Consider the following 16066-nt stretch of genomic DNA (forward strand, 5'->3'; position numbering starts at 1 on the left):
AGGCATGTTGACTGAAGTATAAACTCCAACCTTCATTTCTTCCTGATCTTGCTACAAAGTCAATAAGCCGTTTGAAGTGCGTACCATTTTATGAGGAGGCGTAATGCAGTATTGCGGTCTGAGAGCTGATCCTTAACTTCATGTAATATGAGGAACACCCAGTGTCAAAAACCTTTAAAAATTAGGCGCCGTGCAAGAGTTCATGTTTCTATAAATACCGTAATACCGAGATACCTGATTTTCCAGGTGGGTTAAAGCACGAGTTAAAGACATAAAAAGCGACGTGGTCTAGTTTCGTTTCTTAAATGTTAGGTTTAAGTCGCCGCTAAGTGGATAACGCACCCGTTCCGCCTATAGTGCCTGCTGGTCATCTTCGAATGACACTTACCTGCCTTTGTAATAAGAATTGCTCAATTTATTAGGAGCTAGAGTTTGCTGGTTGTGTCTAGTGTATCAGCTGTGAACTTGTGGCGTCGCAACTAGTGCGAGCGCACAGTTTTCTATCAAATATTTGCTGTGAAATGTAGACAGACTGTAAAGTAGCCATCGGATTAGCATATGTGCTGTAGCGGGCAGATTACCGGTGTCCGTTCGTCTGACGTCACGACCATATGGCATGTCTGTACCGTGAGAATGTAAGACCTGTGCGCTAACTAGCCGCGTGTATAACGTGGAACTTTCATCTTTAATAACTTCTAACTGAGGAACCTGAGGAAATTAAAAGTTAATATACTAGTTTCTGTTATGAATAAAAATAAGTCATCCAAATTTGAGCTTTGAAACCTGCATATATTGGAAATTAGAAAAATCTTACAGAAAACGCAAATTTCTACAATTTTCGAGTCTAAATAAATACCATTATGTATAGATCACCTTCAGTGACCATCCAACTATGAAACAAAATCACCTTCCGTGCTTTTGTATTTATTTTGAGAATTTTACTTTTAGAAATTCACCTATAACTTTGTTAAAACCATAAATGTTTTGAATTTTTGTGAACAGTTATTTTATATGAGTAGGTGAGAGTGAATGAGTGTGCCTGAGTGAATGAAAGAGGGACATTCGCCATTCTTTGCAAGTATATAAAATCTAGGTTGGAACTCGCAAGTGTTCAGACGATGTAACCGTGGGAACAGAGTCGCCAGTGGTTCCCCATCTTAGTGAATGTCGGATGTCCAAGAGTGTATGGTATTGTACAAGCAGCCAGAACGTTCGCGAGTATTTAAATAATTTCTGGAAATAAAGTAAAGTCTAGTTTTCCTTTCGGTTTGTTAAATTATACAGTAAATTTTGTGTAACAAGAAATCATGACGTAAATGATTCAGAAGTCATGACTGGTGCGTGCTAGATTTTGGCGCGAGGCGCACCCAAAGAGTTAATTCTGATTGGCTGTGTGATGTGTGAGCCAATGAGATGCGAGGACGGTTAGCAGACTAGGAGAGGGAGTCGCGAGTGGATGGGGAGTCGCGAAGGAACTGTGATCGAGAAGAGACATGCTTGATGTGTCCTCGCGAATAATGTGTAAAATGAAGTCATAAAACGGCTTCATCGGTTCGGTACTGTGCGATTTGAGACTGGAAGAGTCCAGTAACGCGTAGTGTGAGTTTGAGCGAGTTGTGACTTTTCGTTCCGCGAAAGACGCGAGTAACTTTAATAATTAAAAGCGTGGCGGTACTTCGTAAACTTTTACTAAGTGCTTATGGCGAGCATTAACGTTAAAAAACGAACTATTATTGAACATCGACTGCAAACGTGTATGTTAGAAAATCGTCTGTGTTGCAGTTAAGTAAATTCCGTAACTTTGAAAGCTAATTCTGGCGGGGTTTGAGTGTGGATAGAATTGTGAACTGAACTTTCTTCAAACGTAGATTAGCGGGCTGATGATCAGGCTTAAAGACAATAAAGAGCTTAAATAGAATTACCAACTTCGCGTTCTCGTTTGAGTAAACAATTACTACCATTCCAATAACTCAATTTATTTAGGAAGATTGCTCATAGATTGTATTTCAGCAAACATGTATCGCGGCCTCCGGTGAGCGGCTATTAAATTGCAGTTTCTTCAACACTGCTTTTCTGCAATTTTTCCAGTAGCTGCTATCAGGAGAGGCGAGTGCAGCAACTACCTAAGAAACGAGGTAGGTGGATTTTCTTTCAGGGAAAGGAAACTGCGCGATAAGAGCCTGACCCGTCGCAAGTGGTGCATCGGCCGGGAAATAAAAATAGTAAATTCCAGTGAATTTCAAAAAAAGCAGTAGTGACAATTACCGGACAATACAGAAGTGCTCGCTATGTGTAGGAACTGTGTAGCGTACAAATTGATATCGCCACGTGAATAGGAAGGACAGTGAAAGTGTCCGTGAACTGTAATGTGTTGTACGGAACGGAAGAATTTTTCGGTGACTACGCGCCGATTGGAATAGCAGTCTACGACGGCGTCTGGCAGACGACGAGCTACGGAGACTACGCAGAGGCGACGACAGCAGTGGCAGTTGGCAGCGCTGATTCGAGCGGGGGCCCGGAAACTGGTACAGCATTGCAGTGTATGGTGAACGGACCCGCAGTTTCATCTAGCAGCAACGCAGCACGCCGAAGCACAAAGTTAAGTACAGTGCTTTTGAAAACTTTGTGTGTTTGTGGAGTCAAACTGAGAAAAATGGCTGAGTTTCAACCAAGTGACAAAAAGGCGGAACTAAGTTGTGATAGTGGGATGGAGACAGGGGAAAATGACCCCATGAATTTTAGTTTAGACGTGTCTCAACCCAATTTCAGTAGTAGTTTGACTGATTCATCCTATGTTAATTATAGTTTGGAGTCAGATCCAAATATGTCAGTGCCCAGTGAGTTACAGTTACCCATGCCGGTAGTTAATGTTAATAGGGACATGGTATCAGCAAATGAGGGGGCGAAGGATAATGTCGCCAGTATGCTGATGAATCTATTAACTAAGATGAACGTGTTGGATTCCAATATGTCAAGTAAGATGGATTCCAGTATATCAAAATTGGAAACTAATATGTCACAAATGGAAACTAATATGTCAAGTAAAATGGATTCAAAAATGTCTAAATTAGGATCTGATTTAAGTAATGAGATGACTAAAATGGGCGCTGATTTAGATTCCAAAATATCCGATCTCAGAGACTGTTGGAAGCAAGATTTAGCAGTGCTCAGTAGTAAAGTAAATGTTGAAATACAGCAGGTTAAACTAGAATGTACAGAAAATATTGTTCAAGTGCAAAGTGAATTGACGACGCGAATCGAACAGGTTACTGAGGATCAACAGCAATTTAAATCCCATGTTGATGCAGAATTAGATAAAGTATGTGAGCACATAAAAGTGGTAGAGAATTCCAATGAAATTAATCATGCCGCCTTAGAATGTAAAGTAAATGATACCAAAATTCGGTGTGAGAAACTTGGAGAGCAAGTTGTAAATAAGGTCAATAATTTAGAGACTCACATAAGCCATTTCAGTGAAAGGGTGAATGAGCAACTTTGTGGGCATGAATGCAGACTAACCAAAGTAGAACAGTGTGTTTCTAACCATAGTGGTAGTATAATTTCCAGTGGAATAATTGAATCTACCGAGGTTGCGTATGTTACCCACAGACAGTTTTTAAAATTTGACCCAAGTAAGAACATGCACCCCAGAGAATTTTGGAACGATTTTGAAGACGTTTTGCCGAAAGTATGGAGCGATAAACAAAAGATAGGCTTTATCACTTCAAATTTGATGGGAGAGGCCAGAGTATGGGGGAATTTAGCCTCTGAAAAATACGCGAAATTGTCAGAATTTAAATTAGCGTTCTTTGAGGAATACTGGGGAAAGAGAAAGCAGATGGATGTTCTTAATCGGTTCTGGTCGGGAGAGAAGTATGACCCCAAGAGAGAGGGCATCAAACGATTTGTTCAAAGGTGGGTAACAACTCTGTCCTACCTTAGTAATAAGTTAGAAACAGAACAGATCATATTAGGGGTAGAAAATAAGCTACCGTGGAACTGGAAAACTAAGATCATATCTGCGCCCCGAGATAACATTGACAAGTTCGTACAGTATTTAGAAAGGGTTGAATCCGTCCAAAAAGAAGAAGAAAACATGAGGAGGGAGCATCGCCCGCCTGCTAGGCAGAATGACAATCGCGCGGATGTAAACATTAATAGGATGGGTGTTCAGAGAGGCGGCGGATACCGTGGCAGTTCACGTGGTAGAGGAAGAACATATGTTAACAGGTTCAATGAACGCGAGCAGTATGACAGCGGCCGACAGATGTCAGGAGGTGAGGCGGTCAGCTGGAGGCATAGTGATGACGCACCGCGCTCGGAAAACCATTAATTGTCTACGAGTGTGCTGGCGATCGTAGGCAACAGCGTTTAAAGTTAAATCCGCTGGCAAAACCATTCATAAGAAAGCAGCCTGAACGACCACCTAACATAAATGTTGTTGCTACAAAATTTAGGGAGGATAACGTAAAACAGACAGAGATAGTAGCTTTAAGTCAAGTGGAGGTTAATGAACCAATTAACTGTAAGAATAATCATAAGAAGCCACTTATTGAAGAGCTAAGTACTAGTTATAAGGGTAATAATCAGAAAGACATTATGCACAGTAAAACTAATGAAGAGCTGTCGGATAGGGGTGAGAACAGTAATAATGGCAGGGTTGTGACTGTGCTTGATAAGATAATTGATGTTGTAGATAGTTACGAAGAAGAGGATAGATTAGAGGAGGAGGTAGAGGTTAATGACGACGCCTTGGATAGGGTCGTAGAAAAGGAGGTTAATGAGAAAGAGGGGGAAACATTGGAAAAATGTTTTGACTTAGCAATAGTGGATAGGCTAATAGGAGCTGCCACTAGAATTGAGGGTGATAATAAGCATGAAATAAACCCTGTAAGTGTGAATGTGATTGCCACCCAAAAGACAGGCTTCGAAAGGAGAGAAATTGTGCAAGATTTATTGGAGGAAGCAGAACCCAAAATAAATAAAGAGTACTTAGGGCAACCGATAGTAGAGCTAAGAGTATTAAATGAACCAGTTAAATGTTTGATAGATACTGGATCGGAAGTCTGTGCAGTATCCCAGAACTTGGTAAATGAACTCCCTAACAGTAAACAGATTGTTAAGATGCCAGTAAGTGGCTTGAACATTGTAGTAGCAACCGGTAAGACTAAGAAGACAGTAAAACAGGAAGTGTTTCTACCCATAGCATTTAAGGAAGTAGAAATAAGACAGAACTTCTTAGTTATAAATGGACTGAGTGTAGACATATTGGTGGGGGCTGACTTTTTGAATAAATATGAAGGATGGGTGAATTTTTCTACCAATGATGTTATGGTAAAAATTAAGGGTAAACTAATTACTATACCTTTCATCGGTAAGCAGCTATGTGAGGATCCTGAGCAGAATGATTTTCCTATATGTATTTGTAAAACAGAGAAATTCTTGGAGGGCTATAATGAGTACGGTGGCAAAAAAGTAGAGGATCCGTCTGAGCTTGTGAGTGTCAGAAATAGGATCGAGGAGAAATTACTAGAATTAATTGATATTGATGAAGCAAGGAAAAACGATTTAAGACAAATACTAGTCAAACATGCCGAGGTTTTCTCAGATCAACCAGGGCTAGTAAAGGATTATGAGTGTTTTTTGACAGTGCAGAAAGACGTTCATTTCTTCAAAAAACCATTTGCAATCCCAGAAGTACATAAGGAGGCAGTACGTGACTTAATTCAAAATATGTTAGAGTGGGGAATTATTGAAAGGGCTGTTAGTGTGTACAATAACCCGCTAGTCATAGTTCCTAAGAAGGATGGCTCAATTAGACTAGTGTTGGATGCTCGAGCATTAAACAAAATAGTACTACCTGAGAGTGACCGTCCGGAGAATATTGAAGAACTGCTACAAAAGTTTAAAGGTGCTAAGTTCTTTACATCCATGGATGTGACCTGTGGATATTGGAACCTACCGTTAGCAAAGGAATCAAGAAAGTACACGGCATTCTTATTCGAAGGTAGATGTTATCAGTATAAGGTGGTGCCGTTTGGTTTAAATATAAGTGTATGTGCCTTTGTAAGAGCTATGTCGCAGGTATTAGGGGACCATCTACTAAGAAGAATTACAGTGTATGTAGACGACGTTTTGATATCGACACCAACGTGGGAGGAACACTGTATGTTATTGGATGAAGTATTGAGGGCCATAAAATTGGGGGGTATGAAATTGAAGCTAGACAAAACTGAATTTGTGAAGAAAGAAATTAAATTCTTGGGGCACATAGTGAGTGGCGATGGTATCATGCCGGATCCAGAAAAGATTAGAGCAATAAGGGATTATGCTGCACCTACAACACGTAAAGCATTAAAGGGGATGTTTGGTTTGTTTGGGTTTTATAGAAAATTTGTGTCTGGACAATTATTCAATGCACCGTGCCTGCGAGAACTCTTAAAGAAAAATGTAGTTTATAAATGGACTTCTGAGTGTCAGAAGGCGTTTGAAGAATTGAAAGAAGCTCTTATTAATAGTAAGATTTTGAACCATCCCAATTTTTCGAAACCATTTTGTCTGGGATCTGATGCTTGTGGTTACGGGTTAGGAGTTGAACTATTTCAGTTGGAAAAAGAAGGAGAAGAGGAAGTCCACAAGACCATAGCCTTTGCGAGCAGGTCATTGCAACAATCCGAGAAAAATTATAGTATATCTGAACTTGAAGCATTAGCTGTTATTTTCGGCCTGCAAAAATTTGAAAAGTACCTCTTAGGACATGAAATTTGGATCTACACAGACCATAGTGCCCTTACATATTTAGACTCATGTCAGCTAAAACATGCTAGATTAAGAAGGTGGTCCCTGTATTTACAGCAATTTAATTATAAGATGATATACATTAAGGGTTCCGAGAACATCGTGGCGGACGCCTTATCAAGAAGTGTGAAAGATACAGGACAAGAAGGGAAATCTTTAAGAAATACCAATAATAATGAAGTAATGTTGGCCATCATGCAGCTCCAGGACGATGGCTTAATTAAGCGCATTTGTAAGAACCTACGGAGGGAACAGAACCAGGATGACAACATTAAATTAGTAAAGAGTAGATTAGGTCATCCAGACTACCCAAAATTACTGGTCTACTATAAAGTGCATAAAGATGTCTTATTTAGGCGCAGGAAAGACAGTGAGGAGAATTGGAAAATATGTTTTCCGGAGCAACATGTAGATGCACTTATAGACTACGTACATTGTAAGTATGGGCATTATGGCGCTCGTAAATGTATAGCTAAGTTAAGTGAAGTGGTAATTTTTGATAATATGTGGAGAAGGGTGCAACAGCGATTAGAATCCTGTGATCGTTGCCAGAAAGTTAGGGCCAACAATAGAACTATCCAAGGACAGATGTATTCAGTAGAACCACAAAATCGGCTGGATTTAGTAGCTGTAGATTTATTTGGTCCACTACCAGTGTCTAGAGGGGGATGTGAATATGTGTTTGTGATGGTGGATGGGTTTACTAAGTACGTAAAATTTTACCCAATTAAGAAAGCCAACTCTAAAGTATTAGTGAATAAGTTGGAGAAGGACTATTTTGGGAAGATAGGAGTGCCAAAGGCAATATTGTCAGACAATGGGCCCCAGTTTATCTCTAAGAAATTTAGTGAATGTTTACAACAGAGAGGTATCGATCACATAAAAATCTCCGCGTACTTTCCTCAAGGGAACATGTGTGAGCGAATTATGAAGGAGTTAAACAGATTGTGTAGAACATATTGTCATAAAAAACACTCCGCTTGGGCCAATTATATTGAATACTTCGAAGAAGTAATAAACCATCTGAAGCATGAAGCCACAGGATATGCACCAGTAGAGCTAATGTGTGACATTAGGCCGAATAATATTTTATTCGACCTGGTCGAGTTTCCAAATCTCACAGACATAGCCATCGAAGAGAAGGAGAGACTGGCACGTATTAATATAAGAAAGAAGGCCCTGGAAAGAAAGAGAAGGCATGACGCCAGAGCTGATCCCACTAGTTTTCAGGTAGGGGATCTAGTGCTAGTGAAAACTAGGGAAAGATCTAAGAAACTTACGTCAGAAACAAAGAAGTTTACCGATGAGTACGTGGGCCCATTTAGAATCGTAGAGAAGCCTCACCCAAATGCTTATAGACTGGAGTTTGTGAAATCACATAAGGTGTTAGGGCTTAGGAACATTGTGGATTTGAAAAGATATGTTCAAAAGAGAGACGTGGCCAGGAGTGAGTAGATACCTCAGAGAGCTTTGCACTCTTTGCAGAGCTAAGTGCGTGACGAGCACTAGGTCTCGAGTCGTTTGACAATATTTCTTCCACTTTCTTTTCCGTATTGTCAACCTACCTCTTCTTTCATTCAGAACTAAAATTCTATCGTCTTTCCTTCTTCTCTATCGTAGTTTTTAAGTGATAAAGTGTTTAAGTAATGAGTAGGAAAGAACCTCAGTGCAGTATAGGTTAAGCGTAAGGAATGAGTGTAAGAGAAAATCAAAAAGGATTAAGATACCTCAGATAAGTAATAAGTCTCAGTAAAGTAAATGTTTGGCCTAAGGTGTGAGTAATGCCCTTAGAAAGGTAAAATAACTAAGAAATGTAAGAGCCTCAGAAAATATGGTGACGAACATTGAAGCTGTTTGTTAAGTAACAGAACGATATGTTAAGACGTAGCATTAAGCTAATGTTTAGGAAAGGAAATGGAGCAGTACAGCAAAACTGTCTGTTCAATGAAGTCAGAGCCTCAGGGGGTGATTTAGTGGTAAAATGAGTAAAGGTACAGTGCAACAAGGTTGACTGTCAAAGGGGTAAAGGAAGTTAAGTTAAAGGGACAGTGCAGCAGGACCGACTGTCAAATGAAGAGAAATATGTGAGAAAAGGAGAAAGAATGAGCATAGTGTTTGGCTAGCTCGATATTAGGAAAAAGTGAGGCTACGAAGGTGAGTAAATAAAAAGCTTAATGTTGGTAACCAGAGGTGGCGTTTGTTGGTAAACAGAGGAGATGTTTGTAAACAAAAGGAAGTGAGGCTACGAATGTAAACAGAAGTGAGGCGACGTTGGTAACTCAGGAGGTGGATGTATGTTAGAAAGTATGGGTAACGAGGTTTCGCAGATTAGTAGGAAACGCTTTAACAAATACTAACCTGAGTGTGTGAAGTATGAGTATGAGAGTTGTAAATTAAACCCGAATGTGACTAGAGAAAACCTGATGTTGACAAGAAATTGAAGTAACTCCAGATATGTGAGATGAGGAAAGTACCCATGACATCGATTCCATTTTTGACCAGAGACACACAAAGCTCCCCAAGTTGGTCGTAGAGATTAGTATAAGGATTGTAGTGTTGATAAATGAATAAGTAAATATGTATTTTTCAGTGTTTAATTTATGATACAGGACTACAGGAGATTGCCTGGAGACAGAATTGTAATATTGATAATTTTGTGTATATTTTATATTGTTGTGTATTGTACAGGAACTGGAGAGTCACCAGTGCTGGCGGAGATTTATTATGTATTTGTGAACTATTTGTAGGAATTGTTTTTCTTAGTATTTCTTATGTAACCATAACTTGTTTGATTATGAGATGAAGAAGTAATTAAAGAGTAAATGTGCCACTTCGGTACTGCATTAGGAAAGTCAATTCACTTTTCACTTAAAAAAAAAAAAAAAAAAAAAAAAATTTTGAAAATTGTACATACTGTAAAGAAAATTTTATCAAAAATATGAGACTTTAGAGTCAAGCAGATAGCGCCATTTATCGCTGCTGTAGGTTAAGACGTAGCAGTTAGAAAGGGAACTGAGGCCAGCTGATGTTTCAGGTGCGCCGAAGTAAACAGAGGTGGTAGCACGAGACTTGAAATGGACCTCCCAAGCAGGACCCGGTCGAACTACGAGTGCTATCAAAATCTTAAGTGTAAGTGGTAAAAAAGTGACGCTCACCATAGCGATAGTAGTGTTAGTGTGCGTGTGACGTACATCAAGATAGTATTTAGGTTTGTTTTCTCTTTCAGGAATTTGTAAATAGAATTTTGTAATCTGAAAAATTTTTTTTTGAATGATGATAAAAGTGCATGTTTAGATATAAGATGTTTTGTAGGTCGTCAGCCCTAGGTATAAGTGGATGATTGATGTACAGGAACTATAAATGTTAAATAGCTGTTTGAGTAAATCTTTAATAGAAATTTTTTTAGAAAACTAAAAGTTTGTCATGAATGAAAAAATTTAGTTTCCTCAGGAGGTGTGTGGCGTCGCAACTAGTGCGAGCGCACAGTTTTCTATCAAATATTTGCTGTGAAATGTAGACAGACTGTAAAGTAGCCATCGGATTAGCATATGTGCTGTAGCGGGCAGATTACCGGTGTCCGTTCGTCTGACGTCACGACCATATGGCATGTCTGTACCGTGAGAATGTAAGACCTGTGCGCTAACTAGCCGCGTGTATAACGTGGAACTTTCATCTTTAATAACTTCTAACTGAGGAACCTGAGGAAATTAAAAGTTAATATACTAGTTTCTGTTATGAATAAAAATAAGTCATCCAAATTTGAGCTTTGAAACCTGCATATATTGGAAATTAGAAAAATCTTACAGAAAACGCAAATTTCTACAATTTTCGAGTCTAAATAAATACCATTATGTATAGATCACCTTCAGTGACCATCCAACTATGAAACAAAATCACCTTCCGTGCTTTTGTATTTATTTTGAGAATTTTACTTTTAGAAATTCACCTATAACTTTGTTAAAACCATAAATGTTTTGAATTTTTGTGAACAGTTATTTTATATGAGTAGGTGAGAGTGAATGAGTGTGCCTGAGTGAATGAAAGAGGGACATTCGCCATTCTTTGCAAGTATATAAAATCTAGGTTGGAACTCGCAAGTGTTCAGACGATGTAACCGTGGGAACAGAGTCGCCAGTGGTTCCCCATCTTAGTGAATGTCGGATGTCCAAGAGTGTATGGTATTGTACAAGCAGCCAGAACGTTCGCGAGTATTTAAATAATTTCTGGAAATAAAGTAAAGTCTAGTTTTCCTTTCGGTTTGTTAAATTATACAGTAAATTTTGTGTAACAAGAAATCATGACGTAAATGATTCAGAAGTCATGACTGGTGCGTGCTAGATTTTGGCGCGAGGCGCACCCAAAGAGTTAATTCTGATTGGCTGTGTGATGTGTGAGCCAATGAGATGCGAGGACGGTTAGCAGACTAGGAGAGGGAGTCGCGAGTGGATGGGGAGTTGCGAAGGAACTGTGATCGAGAAGAGACATGCTTGATGTGTCCTCGCGAATAATGTGTAAAATGAAGTCATAAAACGGCTTCATCGGTTCGGTACTGTGCGATTTGAGACTGGAAGAGTCCAGTAACGCGTAGTGTGAGTTTGAGCGAGTTGTGACTTTTCGTTCCGCGAAAGACGCGAGTAACTTTAATAATTAAAAGCGTGGCGGTACTTCGTAAACTTTTACTAAGTGCTTATGGCGAGCATTAACGTTAAAAAACGAACTATTATTGAACATCGACTGCAAACGTGTATGTTAGAAAATCGTCTGTGTTGCAGTTAAGTAAATTCCGTAACTTTGAAAGCTAATTCTGGCGGGGTTTGAGTGTGGATAGAATTGTGAACTGAACTTTCTTCAAACGTAGATTAGCGGGCTGATGATCAGGCTTAAAGACAATAAAGAGCTTAAATAGAATTACCAACTTCGCGTTCTCGTTTGAGTAAACAATTACTACCATTCCAATAACTCAATTTATTTAGGAAGATTGCTCATAGATTGTATTTCAGCAAACATGTATCGCGGCCTCCGGTGAGCGGCTATTAAATTGCAGTTTCTTCAACACTGCTTTTCTGCAATTTTTCCAGTAGCTGCTATCAGGAGAGGCGAGTGCAGCAACTACCTAAGAAACGAGGTAGGTGGATTTTCTTTCAGGGAAAGGAAACTGCGCGATAAGAGCCTGACCCGTCGCAAACTGAGTAAGATCTGCTTGACCAAAGATATTCGGTAACCTATTGTTCAAAACTGGCCACCTCCTTTTCGTTTGGTCTCCTGAACTTTCATACTCAAAGCGTCACGGTAAATGGGTCATACAAGTTCTTGCGAGAACCTGCTGTCCCTCAACCCTTATTATGTAGTACACAGATAACAAGTAATTTTAACTTTCTGGGGCAGTAAGGATTTAGGTAAAGTTTAAATCTAACAACTGCCCTTGTTGAAGCAAAAGGATTCAGCTAGGATAGAGTCTGTAGTGCACTTTTAACGTTCATTTTTGTTGCTGGATGCTTCTAGACGCAAAATCCTTCTGTAGTGTTACTTACAACTGACAAACCACAAGCCGGCCGCTGTGGCCGAGAGGTTCTTGGCACTTCAGTCTGGAAGCGCACTGCTGCTACGATCGGAGGTTGGAATGCTGCCTCAGGCATGGCTGTGTAATGTCCTCAGGTTAGTTAGGTTCAAGTAGTTGTAAGCCTAAGGGACTGATGACCTCAAATGTCAAGTCCCATAGTGCTCAGAGCCATTTGAACAATTTGAACGCACCACAAATGAATCAGTTGTAAGAATGACATGAAATGGGCGTCTAATATAACAAATGGTTATGTATACAAAAGTCTACTACTATATAACACAACCATTGCAGAGTAATAAGCATTTCAATTGTTCACGCTAGCAAATCATAGATCCTCCTGTTCCATTCCCGAATTATTTCTTGCCATGTTATTTATCATGGCAAGTAAACATTTTATTAATATTTATAGCTGAGGAATATTGCGAAGCGAGCTGCTGTGATAGCACAAGCTAAACTTATATGATCATTAATGTCCGTAAAACGAGAGCATCAAGGATTTCAAGAGTGGTCACCCTGACGATCGTTTCTCTGTGCTTCATTTTGTCAATATTAAGCTCATGACTGACGTCGGAGCTATTGCCGAATCGAGGCAGTTATAATTGTCTATGATATTAGTTCATAACGTCCAGAACGTACGGTGGACAAAGGCACTTCGTCGAATCAAGTGATGTTAGCCACTGAACGTTACGGCAGCCGGTACGCTGTTCGCCGACATATCACGTTCTGGAAAAAGTGTATGTAGTCTTGTATTAAAATGATGCCATGTGTGCTGCAAGTGATTGCTATGAATCTTTTGACACGTGGGACTTGAAGGAAACCCATCATAAGACTCTATTGCTCATACCTTTGTATTTCCATTTCATGTAAGATTATTTGTATAGATGAAGTAATATGTATCGTTTTAATTAATTTGGATTTGATTTCAGTATTACTTACAAAATGGAGAGGGGGTTAATAATGGTAAACGGAGAGACAGAGAAAGCCTAATAATACCGTAACTTTTAAACTGTGTCTGAGCTTGCCACATCCAGTCTTAAATTACTTCTTGTTCTGAAAAAAAGAAGAAGAGCCATATCAACCTATTCTGGTCCCAAATATTTTTTATCTGAAATTTATCTTCACCATATGTATCATTTCAATAAGTGTGCGTAAAATAATACAATCCCAATAAACGCCATTCATTTCGTCTTATTGTGTTAGTTGCTTAGTTCATCCTCTGGCTTACTCGCTCTGCTACCGTCATCAGAGTCTCGTTAACATCAAACATTATTTATACGACATGAACAGTTGGTCCCTTTCCAAGATTTCTCTCTAAACCCACTATATATAGGCAGAAAACTTTCCTGAGCTTGCAATTTGCACCTAAAATCCCACAGAAAAACGCTCGCCTGTTAGTAAGTGCTATTAGTTTTGTGGAACGACATTTTACAATATTCTTTAACTGACATCCGTTGTAGTTCCAGAGGACATAATGATCATCTAGATTCAGATCAACGGTGGTATCGTATTCCACCCAAAGTCATAAATTTATATCTGCATGGCGCAAAAATTTAGGGAATCCTGTTTTCAGGCAATTTCTGCTACATTCGGAAAACGTATCCCGTACACTGCGACGGATACAAAAACTTTGTGCAGACTCGCTCAGTTCGGAAGCAGAACCTGGCTCGTTGAGCCACGTTATTAACGGTGAACGAATAAATGGGTTGCAATTAATACTGAACGAGCGAGTGATGGACTGAAAGCGATCGGATCTGCTTGCTGGATTATCTGGTCGGCCCTGGTGTACACGTGCGCGTATGCAGTGCCTCAACAGAGCCAGGTCATTTGGTCGGTGACGGATACAGTTTTTTAGTGCTTATTTATTCGTTTTGGACTCATAAATCTTTCCAATGGTTTTACGTCGTCCTCCATCTCTCCCTGTCACACGTTACTGTCCTACTTTCCGCATCCGAAGTTAATAAATCTGTTTATTGTTGGTGTGGTCCTTGCTTCGAAGACTCGTTTGATACAGCTCCCCACGCTACTCTATCCTGTGCAAGCATAACTACCGCCTCAACATCTAAATACATTTTCTACAAGCCTCGGTATGGCGTGCAGAGGAGGGTATCCGGTACCACTATTAGTGATTTCCTTTCCTGTTCCATCCGCAAATAGAACGAGGGAAAACGACTGTCTATGTAGTACCGTACGAGCTCTTATCTCTCTAGTCTTATCTTCATTTTTCTTACGTTAGATCTATGTTGGCGTCAGTAGAATCGTTCTGCAGTCAGAATGCCGGGTCTCTGAATTTTCTCAATAGTGCTTCTCGAATAGGAGATAAAGTGATTCCCATTTCAGTTCCCGAAGCATCTCCGTGTTGTTTACTTTTGTAAATACAGATTCTGTAAACTCTGTTCAAGGTATTTTCCATTTCGTTTAACTTGCCGCCTCTGAGAGAATAATAATATCATGGGCAAACATCAAAGTTTTTGTTACTTAACCCTCAACTTTAATCGTGTTTCTCATTTCTCCTTGGCTTCCTTTGATACTAGGGCAACTATTTACATATTGTAGTCCTTGTCTGTCAGTACAGTTTTGTCCGCCACGATATCTGAATGGACAGTCTGCTTTCGGCGGTGCTACGGCACGGACGTCTGTTTACGTCCCTGCCGGAGAAGTTCGCGCTCGCGCAGTTGTTTACCTCTTCGGCGTACCCGCGCGTTTAGACGACTCGATATAGAATGGCACATGCATACCGCAAGTCTACTCTCAAGATTAGTTTTTCGAATGAATATGCGAGACTGAAAGCCTACGAAATAGAAAGGTTCCTACGAGACGAAGTTAAACTTGACTACAACGAAGTTATCGGAATCCACCTCTCCATAATGAGCAGTGTCGTTTACGTCAAGCTGATTAACGATGCAGCATGTGACAGAATCATCCGAGATACTTAACATGGACTCAAATTTCGTCACTCTGATGGACATGTTGGAGAAGTAACTATTGATCATGCACGACTGGGCTTACGACACATTAGGATTTTCGAACTTCCCTTCAAGGTTCCGTCTGACTTGGTCGCTGACGCCTTACGCCCATATGGAAGAGTGCATAGCCACGTCGAGGAAAAATGGTCCAACTTCACGACTTACCCCGTTCTCAATGGGGTGCGTCAAATCAGAATAGAACTGACACAACATGTACCCTAGTACTTGTTCATCGGCGGATGCAGAGCTATAGTCATCTACGATGGACAACCCAAAACATGCTCAGACTGCGGGAAAGAGGGCCACGTGCGTTCCGAATGTATGCAGCGGAGGATAGTGCAAGTTCCAAATGGCGAACCCGTACCTACGTCCACGTTGATGCCGCTGCCACTAACGTATGCGGACGCATTTCGAACAGATCCCATCCCGAAGAATGACCAGGTACAGAATCCTGACAGTTTACGGCAACCGACTGCAGCAGAGACCGCCTCCAGTGACGAAACGACGCACACTTCTGCCGCTCCGGCGCCGACGACGCCCTTAACCGAGCGGAAAGGATCGGTAGGAGATATGGAAATTGATCCTGCGGTTGTGCCGACAGCTTCTTTCGTCCCTGAGCACCGGGAGTCACTTCCGCACTCGGATACGGAGGCGCACACGAGCAAACAACGATCGCCGAAGCGCCACAAGAAACGACGGCTAGCGCCGTCGGATACCTGCTTACTGCAGTCCACGTCAGACGAAC

This window comes from Schistocerca gregaria, chromosome 1 (genome assembly GCF_023897955.1).
Source record: "Schistocerca gregaria isolate iqSchGreg1 chromosome 1, iqSchGreg1.2, whole genome shotgun sequence".
NCBI lineage: Eukaryota > Metazoa > Arthropoda > Insecta > Orthoptera > Acrididae > Schistocerca > Schistocerca gregaria.